Source organism: Pyrgilauda ruficollis, unplaced genomic scaffold (assembly GCF_017590135.1).
Source record: "Pyrgilauda ruficollis isolate IOZ18807 unplaced genomic scaffold, ASM1759013v1 scaffold70, whole genome shotgun sequence".
NCBI classification, from domain to species: Eukaryota; Metazoa; Chordata; class Aves; order Passeriformes; family Passeridae; genus Pyrgilauda; species Pyrgilauda ruficollis.
In genome coordinates, this window is record NW_024528822.1 from 189,024 (window position 1) to 212,665 (window position 23,642).

Genomic DNA, 23,642 nt, shown 5'->3' on the forward strand with positions numbered 1-23,642 from the left:
GGTGACAGCGTTGCTGTCCTATAAAACAGAGAGAAATCAATTTTTGTGCTCTGAGGACAACAGAGTGGGGTCATTCAGCACAGGTAATGTCCAGAAAGAGGAGGAAGTTCAGCCTCCTCCTGTCCAGTCCATATCACAGCAGTGGTTGTTAGGATGCAGCTCTGGCTTTTTAATCATCTGTTTGTAGCCCAGGAGCAAAGAAATACAAAACTCAGCTGAATTCCCAGTCTGTCCTGGAATTTTGTTCCTGTTTGCAACGGCCTCTGAGCCACTCTCTGCTTGGGAAATGGTCCTAACGTGTTTTTTCAGGACTGAGTTCAACAACAAATTGTTCCCATAACCGTGGTCTTTTTGGCCATGTGGACATGAAGCAGCTTAGTCAAATGCCAAACATAGGAAAATAGCTCTTGGCCCTGTTAGCTTTTCTCCCTAAATTTGGGCACAATACCTCTTTGACGGAATTGTTGCATCTGGGTCTAGAGTGGGTTTGAACCCCATCTACAGATTATCTCTTAGACGGCTTCATATTGGACACCTACCTTCATGTATGGAGAAGCATACAGAACTCTCCTCCAGCTTTCCCTGAGTCTAGTTTCCTAGGAATGACTTTCTGGGAAACTGCAAAGATCAGGATATGATGCAGTATTGTGGTAGAAAAAAACCCCCTCAATGCTGCATCTGTAATCAGCATGACAAATCTCATCTAGAATTTGAAGTACACACATTAATACATGGTACAAGTTTAAAATCTAGCCCAAGGCACCAGTAATTTTTAATGTGTTTAAGGAAGTTTCTGAGAATCATTTGGCCACTGTGGTAACATGGACTGTTTTTCATGGTTCTGATTCACTTCCTCCAATTTCAGTGATTCTACTTTTTTATTCCTTTTCATCCTTCAATCATAACTGCAGTTTCATGGTGGCAGAGTTTCACCAACTGAAAAGAAATAATCTAAATTAATATCTTAATCTTAAATTAATATCTTAATTTAGATATATGCTTTATGATAGAGGATGTGAAAGAATTTATTCTTAGGAGTTGCAAGAGTGATGCTTCTCCTATCCTCTATTTTCACACTTCAGCTCCAAGCAGGAGTTCTGTTCAAGTGTCATCATTAATTTGAAATAAGGAACTTAAATGGCAGGGTGTATCCAAAACACATAGGTATTCCTGGTGCTGCTAACCAGCTTTACATCTCAGCTTCAGAATACTCGGCTCGAGTGAGATTTTACATGTGGGATCATGTATATTTCCTCCAGATGGCTTAAAGAAGTTTTCTGCTTTGGGCTGCTTTTCCTTCTCCCCACTGAAAGATGCACATGGTGTAAGCACTGTAACGTGAAGCAATAGATCCTTCACTAGACATGTTGCTAACAATTACTTGGCAAAAGATAGAAAACCTACAGGCTGTACTTCTGTGTGATTCTGTTGGCTCTGTCTGTCTCACAAAATAGCACCTCACAAACCGTATGCAGGGAGATAATGATCAGTCCATAACAAGGGCGTGTAAAGTCAAACTTCCACTTTCTGTCAGCGTACGAGATGGAGAGTTTGGACAGCCTTGTTTGTTTAGTAAGTTTGCCAGTAAATGTAGCTAGGGTAGAATTGTAATGACCAAACACAAGGAAAAAAACCCATTAAGATAATTTTTTGGGCATTGTTGTACTTACTATTGGATAGACAGGCATCATATCAACTGGTTTCCAGCCTGTAGAGTCCTTTGTACTGTGCAGGAGAGGAAAAATTTTCGAGAAATGTTCCCACTGTAATTTCATTCTTTTCTTAACTTTCTGCAGCATATGAAAGTTACATAAAGTGTCCTGCAAAGTTGGGCACAGTATGTCTGTGTGCTTGTAGATAGACGCCTACACTTCACACACAGGCAGATGTCCTGTTAGGATTTTTCTAAAGGCAGTTGCAATTACTTGCCTTTCATTTGTGATACAAAATATGTCTGACATTACTCTCCCTGAGCTTCAATGTCTGGCTTTGCAATGCCACTACTTTATCAATAAGGACCAAAAAAATTGACATAAGAAAAAATGTGCTGCTTCCTTCTATGCTGATCATGATAGACCTTTCCTAGAAACTGCTTCTTCATAAAAGCAATCTTGCTGCTTACAATAACACCCACCTTTAATTAGAGGCTTTTACCAAACAATTGGTAGGAAGGTGTTGGATTAAAAAGTAAACAAGCAGGCAAACAAAGCCCGTGTTCTCTTCAGAAGGCTGTTTTAAATTGAACTGACTAGTGTACTCAAGTTCAGGCAATTTCCCTTGGGTTTGATCTCAGACAAATGGAGTTTCAATTACACCTTGTATACTATAGGCAATATTTAGACTTCACAGGTTTTCAGGGATCAGGATGAATTGTTTACTAATTTAAAAACTGAAAGCTTCTTTGCTTTTGCACACACTGCCTATTCCCCATGGATGAATGGCTATATGCTTTGGATATGAAATTCAAACATTTAGATTTCATTTTTTTGGATTTCTTTGTGTATATATAAATACATGTAATTTCTTTCCTAACAGGGAACAACTCTTCCTATCTTTTGCCAGTGCTGTATAAACAGTTTGAAGATAAATATGCTGTGTTGCTTCAGTGAGTACCCATGCATATGTATCTTCATATCAAACTCGGTGAACTAGTCAGACTTATATAAATTCAGTCCCACACAGTGTTCTATTATTTACATACCTTTCGGCGCCGTACCACACTGTGGTATAAAAAGCACAATGAAGTCAGTCTGATGTCCCTCACCTGCTCTGATGGGTGTTGGAGATTACACATGGCAATGGACTGCTCCTACACAAAATGTCATTGCATAATGCTTTCCCTGCGTTTATCTGTTAGTAAGGAAGCAAGCGGGTCATTGAAAAACTAGAAAACCTGATTACTACACCAAGATATTTGTTGAGTGGATATGTGTTGAAAGTAATTAAATATTTGGATGCTTTTGGAAAGGACAATTTAGTAGGCATGATGTGTCAGGGATTTAATAAACTAAGACAAGCCAGTTTAAGTACCTGTAGATTAAAATAACTTAGTTGGGCAGAAGTAAGGAAAAAACATGTTTAGGAGATACCATTTCTAGTAATCACAGACAAAAATCAATAAATTTTAGCATAGTCACTAAACTCTTATGAAGGTCATTAAAGTTTAGAAAATGAGAACTGAAATGTAAGAAAAGAACTGAATAACATGGAAAGTAATAGAATTTTATTTTTTCATTGCAAGCACCAACTTAATTAACTGAAATAATATTTAAATTATTCCCTGTGGATAGATATTTACAACAGTCACTAGGGGAGCCCTCAAGTTGACCAGGTTTCTTAATGAAATCCCAAGGGAAAGGGTTTCCAAAGAAAAATAAAAGCTCTTCCTTGACTCAAAGTCACTTTCAAGATTGACATCTGAATGCAGTATGATGAACTTTTATATGCATATTCAACTACTCTTAGATAAATTATTTTGACTTCGCTTTCAAGAGCATTTCCCAAAGGTTTTCCTGCAGAGCATACACAGGGAAAGCAGAAGCATAGAGACAGGTAGTTAGCAGCTGCAATAAGAAGTAAATAAAAAGTATAGGATATATGGTAGCTCAGAGAAGGACATATTTTGGTATAGGTAAGAAGGATGTGGGTACATGGGCCTTTAATTCTCTTCTAAGCAAAGTCTCATATTTTATGACACTCATAATCTCTTTTGTGAATAGTCAGCCTGCTCTGCATCAAAAACCATTCGAAACAGAATTTAGATCTCTTACTTAAAACAATAGATAACTGTGAAACTCGGTGCTTTGAAATCACAAGTAGGAGATCTCAGTTAAAAAAATTCCAGCACTAGAGGCAGTAAAATAATGTAACTGTGTGCTTTAATGGAGACTGTAGTTAAATAAAATTTTGCAAACACGTAACTTTAACCTCTACACAAAGCATCCAAATCTGAGCAAGATGTGAATGGGAAGCTGTGTAACTAAGGTTAACCCAATCTAATAAAATCTACTGGAAAGGAAAAGACTGTTAGCATTGGCTTAGCACCATTTTAACAAAAACATGGCTTGTGGCCAATATGGACCATGGGAAAGCTGTGGAACACCTAAAAGAAGCCTAGAAAAGTAACATCATGGTAGGGAATTTCACAAGTGGGTTCATGGAAATTCTGATTTATGAGCAGAAGACGCACAGAGGACAAATGCGAGATCCATCTGATTCTTGCTTGTTTTCTTTGGAGTAAGCTGCAGACTTTGACAGTGCATCACAATGAACTGTTGGGACAGGAGAAGACACTGTCTGTACAGGCAGCTTTCTAAAGAGAGATCATAGCAACCAGTCCCAACTGCTATCACCCATACATCCAGAAAAATACTTCATAACAATACATATATAACTTCTCTACCAGAACTCCTGTCTTCTTAAACACAAAGACATGGAATGAAAATAACACAGTGGTTCCTGAATTATAATTTCTGAAAGTTGTCCTGTGAACTTCCTTGCTTTTGACTATTGATATATTTTGATGATTATGGAATTTCCGTTACAGAAATATTCATAAACAGAAAAGTTATTTTATGTCAAGAAATTCAGTGAATATTTTTAACATTTGGAAAAAAATATTAATATTATTGCATTAGGTCAGTGTTTCACATAATTTCTAAATGCTTCTTGACAAGATGATGGCTTCTGGTTCCTATCAGCTGGCCTTGCATGGCAGGAAAAGTCATTATGTTATGCCACCTAGAGGTATTCTTACTATGCTGATGTATTATCTGAGTTATGCATTACTCCCTATATTATTCTGCTCTATTTTCCTGCCGATGCCTTGTTTGTACAGCAAACTGGATTACACCCCAACCATATGAAATTTAGCTGAGAAAGAAACAACAGTGCAGAAAAAGTGAATACTTCTGTTTGCTGTGTGTTGTCTGTAGGCTGAGAAGAAGGACTACATCATTGTTCCATATATCATCTTAACAAAATGGACAACATCTCCAAGAACAGTTATCTCAAAACACATTAACGCAAATCAGAGAAGCCATGCTGGAAATGGAGAAAATAAGAATTGTCTTCTTCTCTGAAATGACACCAGATATACTGTTCACAAAGTGAACAAAAGTGTTTCAAAGCACCCTTCAGTCAACAGGAAAGGGAATTTTATGGTGGTTTTATAACCATTTCATAATCCCTAAACTTTAAATTTAATGATCTTTATTATTCAGAATTTATATAGAGTTTGTGTTTTCTTTTAAGTAAAAAAAAAAGTCTTTAAATGCCAAAAGTTTATTATAAGAAAGGAACTATATTCTTCTAAGAAGAGCAAGTTAGAAAATAATAGTATTTAAAAATTAACTAAGGTTTTCTGAAAAGCTGCACATGGTAAATAGATAAGTACAAGTACTCATCCAAGCATGACTTTTATGAGTTAAGGAACATCTATTTCCTCCATTTTAGTAGTCAGAAAATGCCAGCTACTTTTTAGAATTAGGAGACTACCTCCAAAGATGGTGAGAACATATTACTGGCCTTGGAAAAAAAAAAATGCAGAGCACTGTTCTTTGCACAGGAGAGGGGCAACAATACAGGACATTTTTTATTTTCAGTGTCAAGAATCTTCACATCTCAGCTAATCATGTTCCAAGCCTGAAACTCAACTACTTGCTTACCTTTTGTCCTGGCAGCTGTCACTTCCATGTTGGTGAGCAATTCCATGGCAGACTCAGTTAAATTTAAGCTGTTATGATCCTGCACAAAAATTTCATAATTGAAGATGTGTCATTTCCAAATGATTTTGTAAGAAGGGAAAAAACCTTTCAACCTGCTAAAGTATTAGTAGGTTACTTTTCCCTGGTGTGGTGTTTAGATTTGATATTGGATGAAGATGTGGGAACACTACAAGCATTCTGCTCTGCCACTTAGCCTTGAGTTCTTTTATAGTCCACTAAAGAGGAAAGAAAACCTAAATCCAGCAGTTAAGAGATTCGTTTTTTAGCTAGTGTTTGAGAAAAAAGAGCTTTAAAATATGTTGGATTAAGGTAACAATTTCACCCGTTTCTCTTCACAAGAAGAGTATGTGAGCATTATAACATAAATATATCTGCCTGCTTTCTAAATATGCTCTTCCTTTTTTTTAATGTCATTATGAGAAGATTGTTACCAGGGCCATATGTGAATATGATTCAGATAGAACCAAGACAATATTCACCTCAAGTGTATGCCTGAGTTGAGATGACAGGATCAGCCATGAAGAAGTCAAAGCTGGGAGCAAGAGTGTCCTATAAGACAGAAGCAAGTTCTACACTTAAATGTGTCTAAATATTCTCTTGCTTATTTTTAAATCTCTAAGCTTTTTATTTTCATAAGGAGCTTTTACCATATAATAAATGTTTGCATGTTTTTATCAGGTCTATATATATATATATATATAAAATTAATTTTTAACCAAAGCTTAATTTTACTTTGCTGTTTCTCTGTGTGCTGCTGGTCTTATCAATCCTTTTGATTGCACAAACATCACATGGTCAGCTTTTGTTGTTTGTCATGGATACAAAGGTAAACAAAATTAGTCATAAAGATCAGGCTTCTAAAGCCTACATGACACCGGGAAAAGATCAGGTGTTGGTAGGTTAGTGCTGCTCCTTGGGGTTCCTGTGCTGAACACCAATGACTGAAGTCCATCAGATGAAGCAGTTGCCTTCCTCAAAATCTCCATGTAAAATGTTATGTTTCAGCAAATCACAGGCTTCCTTAGGCTCTCTTTCCTGGATGGTGCTCTGTGCTAGCTGTCATCTACACCCAACAGCCACAGCCTTGTCTCTTGCTGTTGGTGGCTTATTTCAGAGTGCTCCTTGTGGAACCACAGCCCGGTGTGCAGGGTGTCCCTGCAGCAGCATCCGTGCTGATGTGCATGGATGTGCATGGATGTGCACCCTGTGCATACTGTTGGGGTTACAAAAGCCCAGAGGAGGCATCAGGAAGGACTGGCACATGAGAGAGCACGTTGGTCATTGGGAGTCCTGTGATAGGGTCTGAAATGCTCAGAGTGTCCTGCAGAACTAGCCAGGATGCCTGCCTACAAAGCAGGGTCCATTTGGAGTAAGCGAATCCAAAATCTGCAGCTCCATATAGTATCAGAAAGGATCAGTCCATACAGCATCAGAAAGATAGAAATGTCCTTGTTAAGGCCCACTTTCCAAGCTAACTGTGATCCATAAGGGTTTTTTTTTGAGCTTTATTGTTAAAGGCCAAAGAGCTATACTGATGATGTCACCAGCCAAACACGGGTGGCTAAACAAAACCCTTCAGCAAAATATGGGAGGAGCACACTGTAAGCCAGAACAAAGTGTGATCTGGTTCACTGCAGCCTATGTACTCCTTGGGTACATCTAAGGAATACATCCTTTTCCTGGAAGGAAGTTAAAAATCATGAATTATGCATGTATGGTTTAAAAACCAAAAAACAAAAACCTGTAAAAATCTATGTGTACCACTCCTAGATATCAAAAGTGTCTTTTCAAGGTTGTTTTATTTTTCTTATTTATTTTTATTTTGCTACTGAGATATTAATCTGTTTACTAGCTATTTGGCTGCCAGAAACCACTCAGGTAATAAATCAGACAGAGATTAGAAAGTTGTTTGCATTTCTGAAACAAACTTTAAGTTTTCCTGTGGGCTATCAATGTCTTAACCAAGTTGCTTGAAACAAGAAAGAAAAGAATTTTCAAGACAAAACTAAAATGAGAACTGGTTTGTAGTCCTGAATCCAACAATCTCCTTAAAATTTTTTTTTTTTTTTTTTTTTTTTTTTTTTTTTGCCACGTTTGTAATTATGGCTAAGGCTTTGTGAAGGAACCCTCAGAGACATCATTTGTTTGGCACTGGAACCAGGTTGGATTGGCCAGAGACCAGAAGTGAAAGGTACTGTCAGTACTAAGAGCAAGTTTGTTCCTGAGATTTGCAGATGCTTGAAGTATAATTGCTTCAGATTACCAATTTTTTTATGTTGATCCAGCATTTAAACTTTGAATAATCTTCTACTTGACAGTAGCATGTTATAATTCAGTTCTGATTTAAAAAACCCCAAAAGAATTACTATAAACTTTCCATCCCTTATGACTATTCAGGGATAAACAATTTGAGACTGGTGTGAAGGTTAGAATTCTTTGTGTCAGTATGCCTTTTTTTCAACTATATGACCAAATTACACTATATAACACTATCAGCTTAGTGTCTCATTGATTACCCTTGACTGGAAGTTTTCTCCAAAACAAATAATTTAGTAAATAGTTTCAAAATATTAACATTTTACAATTTTTGAACACCATTGAATTATCAATTTGTCTTCTGAGTTTTGTATTTTAGACTTAGTTTAATGTTTTGAACCACAGATAAATACAGGAGTTGCATCCTTTTTTCTCTTAAAAAATGATTTCTGTTAATTATAAAAATATTGGCTGTGAATGAGGCATACCAGACCTTCTACGAGAAGGATGAAGGAATGAATGGGGACACCATATTCTGTGGTTTTTCTGGGGTGGCAAAATTCTCAGTCCATAAAGGGGGGTTGTAAGAAAGCAACCACTGATCCTTTCAACTTGTGTGCTAATAAGGATGATTTATTAAAAGGTTAAAAGTGTATTAACAATAATCTTATTGTCTCTTTATGTGTGATTGAGCTCTCTGTTTCCTGTAGTCTTGTTATTAAAAGAACTATTTCCTTAATAGATTGCATTAGGTTGTGGAGCAAAGGTAAATTATGATTTATATGCACTTGAACAGCATGCTAAGATAAATGTTGTTCTACTTAAAGTGTTATATTTATTTAAAACTTCTGAATGTAAACAATTCTGTAGAAATAATTATTCATGAAGTGGTTTCCTGCTATTCTGAATGTGTCAAAAGGCTGGTTTCAGCTTCACTGGCAGTTTTCCAGACAAGACTAACACCAAACTAGCTACATGCACTTAATGCTTAACAGAGACTGTGTATGCTAAGTACATGAAATGCTGATTCCCAGCTTGAATTCTTAAGGTAATTCATTCATAGTGAATTAAAATATTAATTGCCTCATATCTTCTTTTAAACAACAAGTTTTTGCAAGAATTAAATGCAAATTAAAAGCACCAGGGAAAATTCATAACTGGGAATGACTTGGGCCCTGATTTATTAACACCACCTCATACATGTCTTGGAAACTCCATTGTTGCATAAACCTTTTGCAGGCACTAGGGTTTAAAAAAAAGTGATACTAGAGAAAAGGCATGAGCAGTCTGACAGAATTGGAGTAAAACCCAAGTTTTGTGAATGCCCTGTTACAGCTGGAGCAACAGAGTGGAAATTAGCCTTCTGAAGCGTACCCTAGACAGAAGGAATAAATTCATTCCAGGTGATCCATGTGGATAATGGAAGAATTAATGAGCTGGAATTTGTACTTTTTTTTGCCAGCCAGATACAAAGAGTCTGGAAAGGTCATCTTGATCAAAAGAGAGAATTATTTTTGTAGGAGTCAACTTATTTGCAGAATAAGACATAATGACTCTCAGCAGATTTGCTGCAGTAGAATAGGATATGAACCATGTAGGAAATGCATTGATTCTGAGCAAATATTTGGGATAAAATTATCTGTTGCTATAAACAGAATCTGTTAATTTTTATGGGAATTTGAACAGTTGTGCCAGGAAAAGAATGTGTCTTTGTATTTGCTCAATTCTGCCTAGGAAATAATATGAAAATAAACATTAGCTTTTCCTAAACCGAAGTCAAATGAAGAAGGAGCTGGTATAAAATTTACATTTGGCAATTCCACTTTTTCTCATATTCCCTTACCAGTGTGTGTTGTGTAGTTATTTCTCCTCGAACTTGAAAAATCTTAGTTGTGATTATACTAAGCCAGAGACAGACAGATGCATTTGACAAATATAAATTACCTATTTAGAAGCAGTGCTTCTGATGTAATTGCTTAAATGGAGTTGAAGCATAAATGTCAGTATAACATTCACTATGTATTTGTCTAATCTATTCTCAGTATGTCATCCAATAAGTTCTTTCAAGGTCAATTTGTTTCCATATCAGTGAAGATTTGGTTTTTGCTGATATTGGCTGTAAAGGATTTTATTTTTTTTTTTTTTGTATCATTCTAGTGAGCAAGTGAACACCCACTTTTAACCATCTTGGCCATTTTTAAATTTGAAATTCCTGGGATGCTTCAGGAAAAGGTAATTGTATCAGGCTTTACATCACTAGCATTTTGAATAGGGAAATTTCTTTACCTGCTTTGGAGTTCTGCAGCAGAATATCACTTGCCCAGTCAGAGAAATGCAAAATCCTCTGCCTTGTTCTACCTTTTCATTTGCTTCAGAAGAACTTCAAAGACATTAGTATGGCTGAGATTCCCTTCACCGCTTTCCGCTGTGCACTGACTAACATCCTTTCAAGAAGATAAAGTAAATTGTTTCAGTCAACCAGCAAGTTGATCCATCACTATGTATTACTGAGGAACTCCTGAAAATAGCAGCCTGTAGAGCATCTGTAATCAATCAGTCCTCTCTTCTTCTGACCACAGTGAATAAATGATAAAGATACATAAATCCCTTAGAAATTTTTAGCTTAGAAGTCTTGCCATTAATCAATAGAAAACAAAATTAAGGTATAAAAAAGCATAATGAAAACTATTTGGCAAAATTTTGTTTAGAGAAATTAGGAAATTGTATTTCTCATAAAATATTAATCCAAAGCTATATGATTTTATTGTCAAAATAGATTATGTACAATAGAATATAATAGAACTTAAGCCATGGCCATGAGGACATCCAAAAGTTCTAACAGAGATGGGGTGAGATATCAATATGGATAGATTGCAGCAGAATGTTTGAGAGAAACAGCAGAGACAGAAGAAAAACAGCAGCAAAAAGTAGTGGGCAGGCAAAAGAACACATAGCATAACCTGAAATGAAGCTCAAACAGTGTCTTTGTATATTGCTTGTTATAAAATCCTGGTATAGGGAGGAGAAACCTTCTCTTCTGTTTGATTGCTGTTGCTTTCAGAGGAATCAGACTTTGACATAATACTTTTTATTTACAAAGAATGTGTGCAAACAAATATGTAGGCCTGCTATTAAGCTCTCTCAATACAGAAAGAACACCACAAAATTAACTTTGATGAAGTAGCATAGTGGCATAGGGTAAAAATACACGATTAACATACCAAATAACAAGTTTAAAAGATGTAAAGGAAGTTAGTTTTAATGTGCAGCACGACGCTGCATGCAAAGAACCTCAACAATTTTTGAAAGAGGATATAGGGATTTCTGAGAAGTAACACATCTGTGAGTGACTTCCACTGGAAAGGCAGCCAATTGCTTACCTCATATTTTTTATATTTTTAATGCTCATTATACACTCATATATTATCAGTTATTACTCACAGTGCTCCCATGACAAAATCAGAAGTCATGCATATAATTACATTTTTATGTTTATTTTAAAAGAAGACTGTGGGAAAAAGTTCTTTACAAATGTCCCAAATATCCTCTGGCTTCTGTGGAATACAGTGATCAAGATCAGTGTGCAAAGATTTCAAAACAGACTCTTTCTTATCTCCTTTTTTTCCAGCTAGGGCAGTTTGCAGTGAATAAACAAACTGCAATAAGCCTGCTGTGATTTTTTTACATATAGAGCCAGAATTTGGCTTTGGCACACACTGAAGCAGCCCAGAAACTTCTCCAGGGTCTTTATGGGCTCCATGTCAGTGGAGAACAAGTGCACATCCTCTTTTTTATACCTTTGTCTTCTTAGCAGCCTCTTCTGGCAGCTTTGAGACACAAGCATGCAGAACAGGGCACAAAGAGGGAATTCCTGCTTGACAGTAAAATATTTGCTTCCAGGTTTACAGCAGGATTACAGAGACCTTCCTACTGAGCACTGAGAACTGACCTGTATAATAGATGATGTCCTTCACTTGTTGCTGTGTTTATACATGAGGGGCATATTTGTGAACTAAACAGAACATTGCTATAAAGTGGGGAGTAACTCTAAGGCAGAGCAGCACTGTTACTTTACGTTCATTTCAAATCTCTTATGACTGCTTGCTTAATAAAAGACTGAAATGACTTCTTGACCAACTTAATTATTATTGGCACAAATTTTACAATTTAAAATTTTGATAAAATTAATTATTCTGTGAAACCATTGGCCTAAGAATGCACATTATTATGACACATATTAATATTAAATAATTTAGAAGTTTTACAAGGCAACCACATTTCTTGCCTAGCAAGTAATACCACTGCTAAAATTAAAAAACTTCCTGTAGCACAGTCAAACTAAACCTTTAGGATCTTGCTTTGCAGCAAGATGCCAATAAAAAAGAAAATTTCAGTGTAGGAAAACAGCAAATTTATTCCACTATGGTGACTGAAAGAGAAAATGAAAGACATTAAACTTCATCGAAGTCATGGGAGTTACTATAAGAAATTTAAGAAAATCACTGGCTTTAGTAGAGTGGGCCAGATTGGGCACTAAACAGAAAATCCTTTTCCAAGATGTAGAGTCTAGGAAACATTCAGAGAGTATGAAAGAAATGGCAGAACAATATTAATTAAATTAAAAGCTACTCAGTATCTGCCATACACAAACAAGCCAGTCAAGCATTAGAACATCTGTATGTTCTGATCTTATGGGATTTATGAGTTTTGACAAGATACAAAAAGATAAGCTTTAACCTTTAAAATTCTGTGGCTGTTCGGATAAAGCAGAATTTCAGTGAATCTATATAATTTTGTCAAAGGCTCCACTCCTGTGACAACAGGACATTCTGGATTCATTTAGAATAGTCAAATAAGGAAAATAATTTAGACCAGGGGCTTTAGTTTAATTCTTTCACATCCCAGTGACTTGCATAGTTAGAATGCTGTTGTCTGCTCCACAGTGAGTTTCTCTACATTTGCTTTGGAAATAGGTTACTTTCTGTCTGTCCCTCTATCTCATTATTTTTCGTATGGATACTGGGATTGGAGCATATCTTTAAAAGTACAAGTATGTGGTGGCCTGCCCCTCAGCTTATGCCATAACCACCAATGGAGATTGTGATGGCTGTATCCACCTTACTCTGTACTGTGGGGGACAGATGACAACCTGGAAGCTGGGCTGCAAGGGTGATCTAAGCATCTTGCAAATATTGCAAATATCACTGTAATCAATCATCTTACTCCATAAACAGTGGCCATGGGGCCATTGACCTCTCATGTACTATAGGAGGTGGCACATCAGGATATTCCCAAGTAAGGACACCTCTTAATGTTACGACTCAAGGCTGAGAGAATCCTTATGGTGTCATATATTCAGTAAGTGATTAATAGCAGGTTAAACATTGAAATCTTAGCAATGTTATCTAGAGGACTGATTACACATATATAATCCTTTAGGCATTAACACTTAACCAAGCCTGGAGTCAGGAGTGGATCCAGTCACACTTACAATCCTCTCTGAGAAGGAATTTGGAAAGCAAGGGTGCCCTTTCTGAACAACAATGGGAGGGTCTTCTTGGCAGTTTTATCTGGTCCTGTCTTCTGTGCAGTAAGTAAGTGTATCTTGCCATTGAAGAATTGACTACTGAATTATCTTGTATCAATAAAATATATTGTTGCTTCTTTCCTGTGACTGAAGGGCACAATTCCAACTGTGAGAAATTTCTTTTGGACTAGGTAACTGGAAAAACCATGATCATTTAGTGAAAGTTCCTTAATTTGTAATGCACACTTGAGGTGCTTCTTCCAAAAGTTCTGAAATTGCTCAACATCAGTCTGCATATTTCTTCCTTTAAACACACACCATATATATGAAAATTAATTTAAAAGATAACAATGAGGATTGCATGATGCACAGTGACATTTCAGATAAAATTGTGCAGAGAAATAAAATCTGTCTGTTTCCCATTACGCCTTTTCCAAGGGTCTTAATTGCTATCTGAAGATTGTTACAGTACAATCTGCTTGTAGTTGCTCAGTATTTCTAGGTATTCTTTTTTTTCCATCTTAGTACTCTACACTCTAACAATTCCTCTATCATGACTTGCATGTTCTGAACCTTTGCTCTTCTCCCTATATAATTTCTGTCCTTTTTCTCCAAATCCCATCCTTTTCAAGATCATGTAGGTGGAGAGTGGGCCAAAAATTCATAATTCTCTTTTCAAACTGGGTCTGTCTCCTACACTAATTTGATGATCAGAAAAACATATGTATATAATTAGTCTGGAGTAACAGTGTGAGTCCTCTGGGAAATACACTCTGAGAAAGACAAATATTAGAACATTAACCTGTATGCGAGGGGGTGGTGTAACCCTGGAGCTCAAGAGTGATCAAGAGCAATTGATGCTGTCAGGGATTCTTGTGGCATTATTTTCAAATTTAGCTGCGTACCTATTACAGTCAAGAAAAGTGCAATAACATCGCTCTTAACATGTGATCATATTTATTTACTAAAATTGTCAGTATAAAAAAAAAGTGTAGCTGTCATGAGGAGATCCAATTCTTGATTTTCCTAATTATTCTGAAACAATATTTTTGATAGGATGTTCCTGTAGTTCCTGAGATAAACCATGAGAGAAACAGAAAACCATAAGGAATGCCATGTATTGTGTATTATTTATGCTGGTTCAGGGGAGAGAGGGACTACACAGTAGAAAGATTAGATTCACAATTTAAGATTAAAAGATGCTGGTATTGTTTATTACTGTTCAAAACAGCAATCTGTTGTCACCAAAGGACAGATTGCTCTTGACCAAGGAATAGAAAGAAGGTGTCTCTTGGGGTCCACACTATTTTGTTCAGCCTCTGGCAGGATGATCTCTGTAATGACAGTATATAAAGGAGGTTCAGAACCATCTTTGCAGGAAAGTACAAATCACTTGAATCTCAGTGTTCATGGGTTTATGTTCAACATTAAAATCCTTATTTTCAGCCCAATGAGTGCCTATCAAATTTTATTAGTCATAACGCTGTTTGTAGCTCATTGTCTGTGATAGAAAAGCTCTAATACTAATATCTCGTGTTTACCTTAGGATAAAAAGAATGATTGCAAGCAACTAAACTATTGCTTTCTATAAGATAAGCCATCTATTGCTTTCTATAAGATAAGCCATCAAAGCTGGTTGTAGCCACAGTCTTAGCACATTACAGGTGCTGAATAAAATGAGTTTGCTTGCATCAAAAAAATAACTCATTCAGCAAAGGCATGGTGCACCATAAATACAATAACAGGATACAACTTATTTGTATGACTCAGTTGGAACTGTTGATCTTAAAGCTGCAGGACATGTAGTACATTTATGAAGCTGAAATCTGCTGAGTGTGTCTTTTATTATTTTTTATATGCAATGATCCAGTTATCATTAATGGCATTTAATCTGGATTTTTTTTGCATTCATTTTGCATCTACTGCATATGGACATACATGAGCACATGTATGACCAATTATTTGTATGTAATAATAAAAAGGTATTCCAGTGGAGAATATTCATGTTCATTTTATATCTTATTAAAATATTGATGGTAACTCATTCTTCAATGTCAACATTTTTAATGTTTTAATTTTAAATTTACTGACTTTGTTTATTTTTTGCTGGCTAAAGTTAGTTACCAAAGTTTTCAGTAGGAACTGTGCAGTACCTGCCAACAGTTAGATAACAATTAAGATAACATTATAATCAGCAGTAGTCTCTGGTTTTGAATTTTAAGTTTCTGGCAGATCTTATTAGCTTTTATACCTTAAAATAAATATTAGAATTCAAGAAGGAAGTACAGAAGATAAGAAAGTTAAAATAGAACAAATGGGATCAGAAAGGAGAATGGATGGGTGGGTTAAACCTAAGAACAATGAATGGGTGGGCTTGTCCCTGTGGATCTAGCAAAGATTTTCTTTAAAATTAAGAAAGGAAAAGCAATCATGCTTTCAATGCCAATTTTAGATCCAATGTATATGTATCTGGATTCCCTGATGTCAAGAAAACAGATTTCCATCAGATTCAAATTTTCTTCAGTCTACTAGTCATCAGGATGAAACAAAGCAGGTTCTGTCTTAAAGTCAATGTATCTAGAAAGAGAGTTTTAGAACATTGCTGATGTCATGCTACTCCATTAACATCAGTATACAAGTTTCCCTGTGGTTTGGAAATCGACAGCTGGGTTTTTTTTTTTTTTAAATATTTTACATAACAAAAGCAATAGGTTTTTTTCTTATGCAAAAGTAGTGAAAAATCACACGGAACAGGTTTGAGTAAGAGCCTGACCAGATGGTGCCCAAGCCACCAGGTTCTTGTTTAATTTATTTGATATTGCAAAACTATCATCAGGGTATTCTGCAACATTCCCTTTCCATGCTCAGACTTCATCATCTTTACTATCAAAGGTTTTTCCCACCCCAAAAGCATCTGAACTTTCTGTAATTCAAGTCTATATTTTTTTTACCTGTGGCAAGAAGGTTAATTTCCCTCCTCTGTAGATACTTTGTACATGTTAAAATACTGTGTCTTTCTTTCTCTCTCTCTCTCTCTCTCTCTCTCTCTCTCTCTCTCTGTCTCCTTTTTAGTATGCTGAACAACTACATTTTCCCTCTTTGAAGGCTATTTTTTCTAAGCTTATGACAAGTTTTTTGGTTTGGACCCTGTCCTTAATGGTCAGCACTATATATAAGAGCATGTGTTAAAGTTGGCCTGTGGAGTACAGCTGTGTAAAACTAGAGGATTGCTTCAAACCTTTGTCTTCTTTACATATCTGTGAGATGCTTTTCTTTCTTTTCCAGAACAGGCATCATTATTGCACATCTAATTTGTAAACCACAATGAACTGCTTAGTTTCCATGCAGAACTTGGTTGCTTAGCCTGAATATAATAACCTGTATTCATCTCTATAAATAAAATCTATTTAAAACTAATTTGAATATGCTTTGAATTGAAGTCTTTTCCAGGAAGGTGCAGCTAAATATTAATGTGTGGATATGAACAAAGGTGAGGCATACAGAGATCTGTTTAAGGAAAGTGGACTCTAATGACACTATGGTGGCAGCATCCATTGGTGCTCCATTTTATCTAAAAATGAAAACAAATATGATTATTCAGCTTCCAGCACTATAAATTAAAGTCTTGACTTTAGTCACACCATAAGCACGGGCTTCTACTGACAACCACTCCCTTAACACTGCTTTCCTCCTGCTTTCCATTCTTGTCCACCTTGTCTTCGGGACTCACAGGGAAGTGTCCGCTATTAGTGAAGATACTTGATATGAGCTTGCAGAGTTCTCAGAGATGAGTCAGCCTAATGACACAGAGTGCCCATCAAACAGTGAGATTTTAATTTTTTGAAGTTTTTTTCCTCCCTAGGCTTTTCTTGCAGTTGACACAGAAGTTGTGATTAAGATGTCTGTGTAGGTGTAATAGTCTTTAGGTTCATAGGGTCTGAAGCTAGGGGTGATCAATCTAAGAAGGAAATGTGTTTGGACTGTGTCCCAATTACTAGACATAGTTGCTATATGTATATATTCATAATCTCTTCACAAAACACAAATATTATTCTACATTTACGATTCATAATTCTTTGAGGAATCACAGGCATCATCAGTTTAGACAAATATAGTGTAATATATGAATATCAAATCACTCTGTATGTGTTTGTATAGAAAGACCCCATTATTTCATTTGGATTATTCCAGAATTAATGCAACTGCACAGATCTTTTACATGAATAATTAGAAAACCTTCCAATTCTACTGTTCACTGAGCAAGGGGATTGTGAGGCCTTCAACAATACTAACGTGAAACTCAGCAGGCTTCACTAAAATATTCAGAAATCCCCTTATGCTGTATTCATTCTGCTCTGTTCCCAGATGGATGTGGTGTGTGCAGTGCCATCCACAGAGCTGCTGTCTGCGTCATCTGTTCTTCCAGACACAAACCCTATTTATGATTACAGCTGTTAGCAGTGCTGTGCCTGCATCAAGGCACCCTTCGCATGCACTGCAATTACAGATGAGAAATGTAGGAGGATTTAAAAGTAGAAGATGCAGTAGAGAGGCAGGCAAATGCAGTTTTTCACATGCATTAGCAATGTAAGCATCCTGTGGTGAGGAAAAATTCTTTTGTCATCAGTGAAACTGTGTTATGTCCTCTGTGAAACTCCTATCCATAAATGTTATTTTCCACTGCTGTAGGTTAGCAACCCAACTTAGAAATCATAATCAGGGAATGACTGTTTCAGCTGGGTAAAGAAGCCTTTCTGCTTTTTTAATGCTGAGAGTTTCTAGCATACTCAAAATGAATCATGCAAGAAACATTTCTACACTTTAAATGATAATGGAAATATTGACCTTATTTAAGACAAATCATTCTCTCTGTTATCCTTAGATCTCATCAGTGGATATGCCATTTGGATATCAAGGCTAAAGTGCCATTAAAGTTATTGCCAAAGAAAATTCAAATATTTGTACCTTTTCAAAAACAAGATAGCAATCACACCTGAGACAATAACAAGCAATTTGGGAGCAGACAGTAAGTATGATTATAACATTTGATTTACCATAATGTTAACAGATAGGTCAGAAAGTGATGATAACCTGCCTGAGATCATTTGGGAGTACATGCAAATGCTAAAATCAACCTTCAGTGTGGAGACAACATGCTATAGTGATTGCAATTTTCATGTACTCAAGTGTTTTTATAAACTGAATAATTGCAGAATTATGATAGTTTTGCTTTTTTTATCAAACATTTTGAGAGCCATCAATACTCTTGATATTTGAAGGAAAAGCAACAATTCAAAAATCATAAAGAATGTTAGGAAATTTCAAAAAAACTTCCCATTTTCACTGCATTAATACATAACACACCTTTAGGTTGTGGTTTGCTTGCAATTCTGAATCCCATCTCGAAAAGAATATAACAATTTTATGAAGTGTAAATGGAGAGTTACAAATATGACCAATGTAACAGTCTTCACTCAGGGAGGTACTGAATAGATGTCTGCATTTCAAAATGAAAGAGGCAGTAAATAGACCTCTTTCACAAGATTAAAGTGAACTTTCTTGCCATGAAATGTTGAGGACGTCAAGAGGCTGTTAAACTCAGAGGTCTACTTCTGGCGCATTATATCCCTACACTGCAATTTATCCTGTTCTGATAATCTTATTCAGTCACCCACTATTCACTGCTATGAGATAAGTCAAGACAATTTAGATCTTAAGCCACCATGCTGTTTTTCTCATCTGCAAACAAGAGCTATCAGGTCCAGAATGCTCCTTGACTCTGCTTTGCATCTCAAGGTTGACCTCGCTCTTCATATTTTATAGGAAGTGAGAGTTTAATCTTATCTCCTCTAGTGGAAAGGAATAACTTTCTCTTCTGTGCTGGTTTGGTGTAGAGTTAATTCTCTTCCCAGTGGCTGTTTTGTATTTGTGCTGAACACAAATATGGGGTTGATAATATGGGGCCATTTTTGTTATTGGTGAGCTGGGCTTAAACACAGATTTTCTGCTTCTTGCACTGCCACTCTGGCAAGGATGCTGGGGATGTATGGAAAACTGGGAGAAGATGCAGCTTGGAGAGGTGACTCCAACTGACCGAGAAGAGAATCTAGAAAATATGACATCATGCTCAGTACAAGAAGTGGGGGAAGAAGGTGGAAGGAAGGGAGGAATGCTCGAAGTGATGATGTTTGTCTTCACAAGTAACCATTGCTTGTGATTCAGCCCTGCCCTCCTGGAGGCGGATGAGCCCTTTCATGTCCATGGGAAGTAGTGAACTAATTCCTTGTTTTGCTTTGCTTATGTGTGCAGCTTTTACTGTCCTTATTAAACTATCTTTATTGAAACCCATATTGAAAGGTATATGTTTTATACCTTTCACCCTTCTGATTCTCTCTGTGATTCTGCTGGTGGGAGAGTGAGTGACCAGCTGAGTGGGGCTTGGCTGCTGGCTGGGGTTAAACCATGACACCGTACAAGAAAGCCCTGCCCATATCTGCGCTGATCCTTAGAGTCAGGTGGGAAAGACAGATTCACTGAAATCTGTTCTAAGAAATGCACAGTGTAGCATCCATTCTTAACAAATTGAAGGTTTTGTTAAGCTGTGTCTGAGAAGAGGATTGGATGTATTTGATGCAGTTATGTTATGATAATTTGGTCTGATCATTATTATGCAGGTAGATATATGGAAAACTAGAACCTGGGTCAAGAGACCTGCACTAACTTTTCAGATTTCATTGGGAGTGGCTTTAAAAAAGAGGAAAAATGTGTAGATAGAGTATTTTGCATTATTTTCTTCATGTTTGATTTAAGATTGACTCAAAATCTTAAGCCTTTATCCACAGTCCTTCTGCACAAAAGCCTCCAGAAATATGTACAAGAACTGACATTCTCATGTAAGGGCTTGTTAAAGTGTCACAAATGAGGAACAGAACTTGATTATATAAACTGAGATGCTTTAAAATAAAAGGTTGTCCTGAAATGTGAGACCTTTTACACCTAGAAGTGATGTGTTGAACATATATAGCACATCAGATGCATTCAGAACAAATAAATTTTTTGTGACAGGCTGAAGATTTTTTGTTGTTGTTGTTTTGGGGGGGGGGTTGGGATTTTTTTGGGTATTTTTGGTTTTCTTTTGAGAGAGAGGAGCAATGATTTTAGATATTTGAAGAAAGTATACAGTGATTCTTTGGACACAGAAAATACCGAGAGAACATTTTTAGAAGATCTATTTCTTGTCATCTATATATGCATTCCACAGAATTAACTTTAAAACAATGGAACAAAATTTTACATTTAAAAATGTGTGGTTGCTGACAATTCTCAATAAACTCTAACTCAAATTTTAAGTAATACTGAGAGCTGGTATGCTAAATTATTCTGTGTCACTTGGCACACAGCATTTGAGAGTAAAGGACTATTGTTTCTTTTTGCACAAGGGATATTTCCTTAAAGTTTATTTCTGCCTGAATAAAGGAAATTTAGGAAATTGTTATTGGCTGAAGGTTTTTCCATTGAAAACAAATTTTACCTCTGCCCCTTCTTGAAGGTCTACAAATTCCTTCTGTACAGAGTGATGTCTTCACCATTTCACCTGCAAAGTGAGGTTTGGTGCCATTTTAAGTTCTTCATGATTCATCTCTGCCAGGGCACAAGGGGAAAATGGAACGGTGACAAATGGATGTTGTTGGCTACCAATTCTGACTTGCAAAAGTTTAATGTAAGAAGCATTTCCTTGAATATTCTTGTCTCTCCATTAACTCTATATTTACATGTTGAAGAAGTCAGCTGCCTTTTGTTTTGCCTCAGGTAGTGTCACTGTGAAAACACTGACATGAGGATCTTCACTAGGAGTTTCCAGGTCACTAGTCCCTTTCCGTGGAGATGCTGTGCAGCTACTTGAGGGTTGCCTGCCAATGCCAAATAGATAGACTCATAAAGGGGCTTTGGTGTTCAGTTTTATCCTGAACTAAATAGTAATTTATTATAACATAAGCAAACAGAAATATGGCAATCACTGGTAGCACTGTATCTTGCCTAATACGTTAATGTAAGCATGGTTCCTGATCAGTAACATATTAGCTGCTTGTGAGCAAAGACAGAACAGAGACCTTTTTCAAAGCAACTAGCTAAAACCAGCTGCCACTTCCTATAAAACAGTGTCCAGTTCATTTAATGAGTATAGACATTCATCTATCCATGTGTCTTTATGTAAGACGCAAATTCCTAAATCTAGAAGCAAGTGCTTTTTTGTTGTTTTTCTTGAGTGCTGCATGATGAGCTTGGGGACAGAAAGTCCTAAAGAGGAGTGTCTGAGCACTGAAAGTGAAATATATGTGGGTTGTTAATAGTACAGTCTTGATTAATTATTTCATTTTTCCAAAGACTTTTCTCTGGCAGCACTCTCTAAGCATTATCTAGGATTCTAATAATTCTTGTGTTCATGCAATCATCTGGTTGTGTAGTTACATGGCCTTCATCTGGGCCAGCATATGCATGAATCCAGTAACACCAGCAAAGGCCTGAATCCAGGTATTTTCCCCAGTCCACTTTGGGTAAGCAAATGACATGAGAACACACGTAATGCTAGGCTCTGTTTAAACATTTCAGTGAGAGTGGGGAAAGCCTATAGTTTCAAGCCCTAAGTGTGTAAACTACTATCACTCTTTATGAGTGGGTTAGAGAACAGTACTACCACACTGGTGAAGCAGAGAATTCAAAATTTGTGAGGTGCAGGGTATGAATGCTTTCCCTGACACATGCCACTGTTTATATTTCCTGACTGGATGCCAGAAGTTTATGAAATGTGAAATCAAAGAACATCAACCAGACATTTATGACATTTACTGAATTTATTAACCTTTTTTAGATGTGGTTTTGAACAGAGAACAGCCTAACCACATGAGAAATAGGTATTTCCTATTGAGATAGGAAAATAGTTCAAAATTCATTTTTGTATCCTCTCACTCAGGGAAATTTAGTTCAGATAAACACAGTCAGTCTGTTACTAACACATATTCTAGAGAATATAGAGTTGCATTATAAGGCTGCAGCATCTTGAAAAATTAAGTTGAACATGTGGAGGGGATTTTGAGCATTATTCTTTTAGCCTTTTGCTTATGTTTCACTTGAAATATAAATATTTTCCTTTATATTTAGCACCAGAGGTTTGAATATTCAAAGGATTATGATGTTTTTATAGTGTGTTTCCATGTCTGGTTATCAATGCAGTTATGAATGCAAAGTCATGAAATATCCTTAATTGGAAAGGACATACGAGGGTACTTGTAGTCAGATCCCTGGCCCTGCACAGCACAACCCCCAAAATCACATGTGCCTGAGAGGATTGTCTAAAACTCTTCTAGAACTCTCTCAGGCTTGGTGCTGTGATTACTGCCCTGGGGAGCCTGTTCCAGTGCCCAGCCACCCTCTGGGTAAAAAACCCTGTCCTAATATCCAAACTAAACTTGCCCTGACACAGCTTCATGTTGCTCCTTCAGATCCCAATCCCAGTCACCAGAGAGAGGCAAGTGATCAGTGCCTGTCCCTCCCCTTTGCCTTGCAGGGAAGGTGTAACTGCAGTGAGGTTTTCCCTCAAACTCCTCTTTTCCAGGCCGGACAGACCAGGTGCTCTTGTGGCTTCCCTCAAGGCCCTTCACCATCCTTCTGGCAGTCCCTTGAACTGTCCCTGATAGCTTAATGTCTTTTTTTATATTGTTTTGCCCAAACCTGCACACAGGAGTTGAGCTGTGGCTGCACCAGTGGAAAGAAAATCAGGACAATCGCCTCCCTCAGTTGGCTGTGCCTGATAAACCCCAGGACACCACTGGCCCTCCTGGATGTGAGGGCACACAGGTGGAGTCTAGCTTGTTTGTTATCTTCATCATTATGTCACTTTGAACTCAAATATTTTTGATGACTATCCAAGCTTGGTGCTTTTTCACTTTTATCTGTTGGTATTCCTTATTGGTGAACAGGGACTATTGGAACCCTTAATGAGAGGCAACTCATTCCAGTGTTCTCCTTTAAACTGTCTCAAAGCAATACAATGAGTTAAACTATTGCCACTTCTCTTTCCCCGGCTAGCTGATGTTGAGAGTGGGGGGTAAAACATCCCAGAGAATCCATTCTGT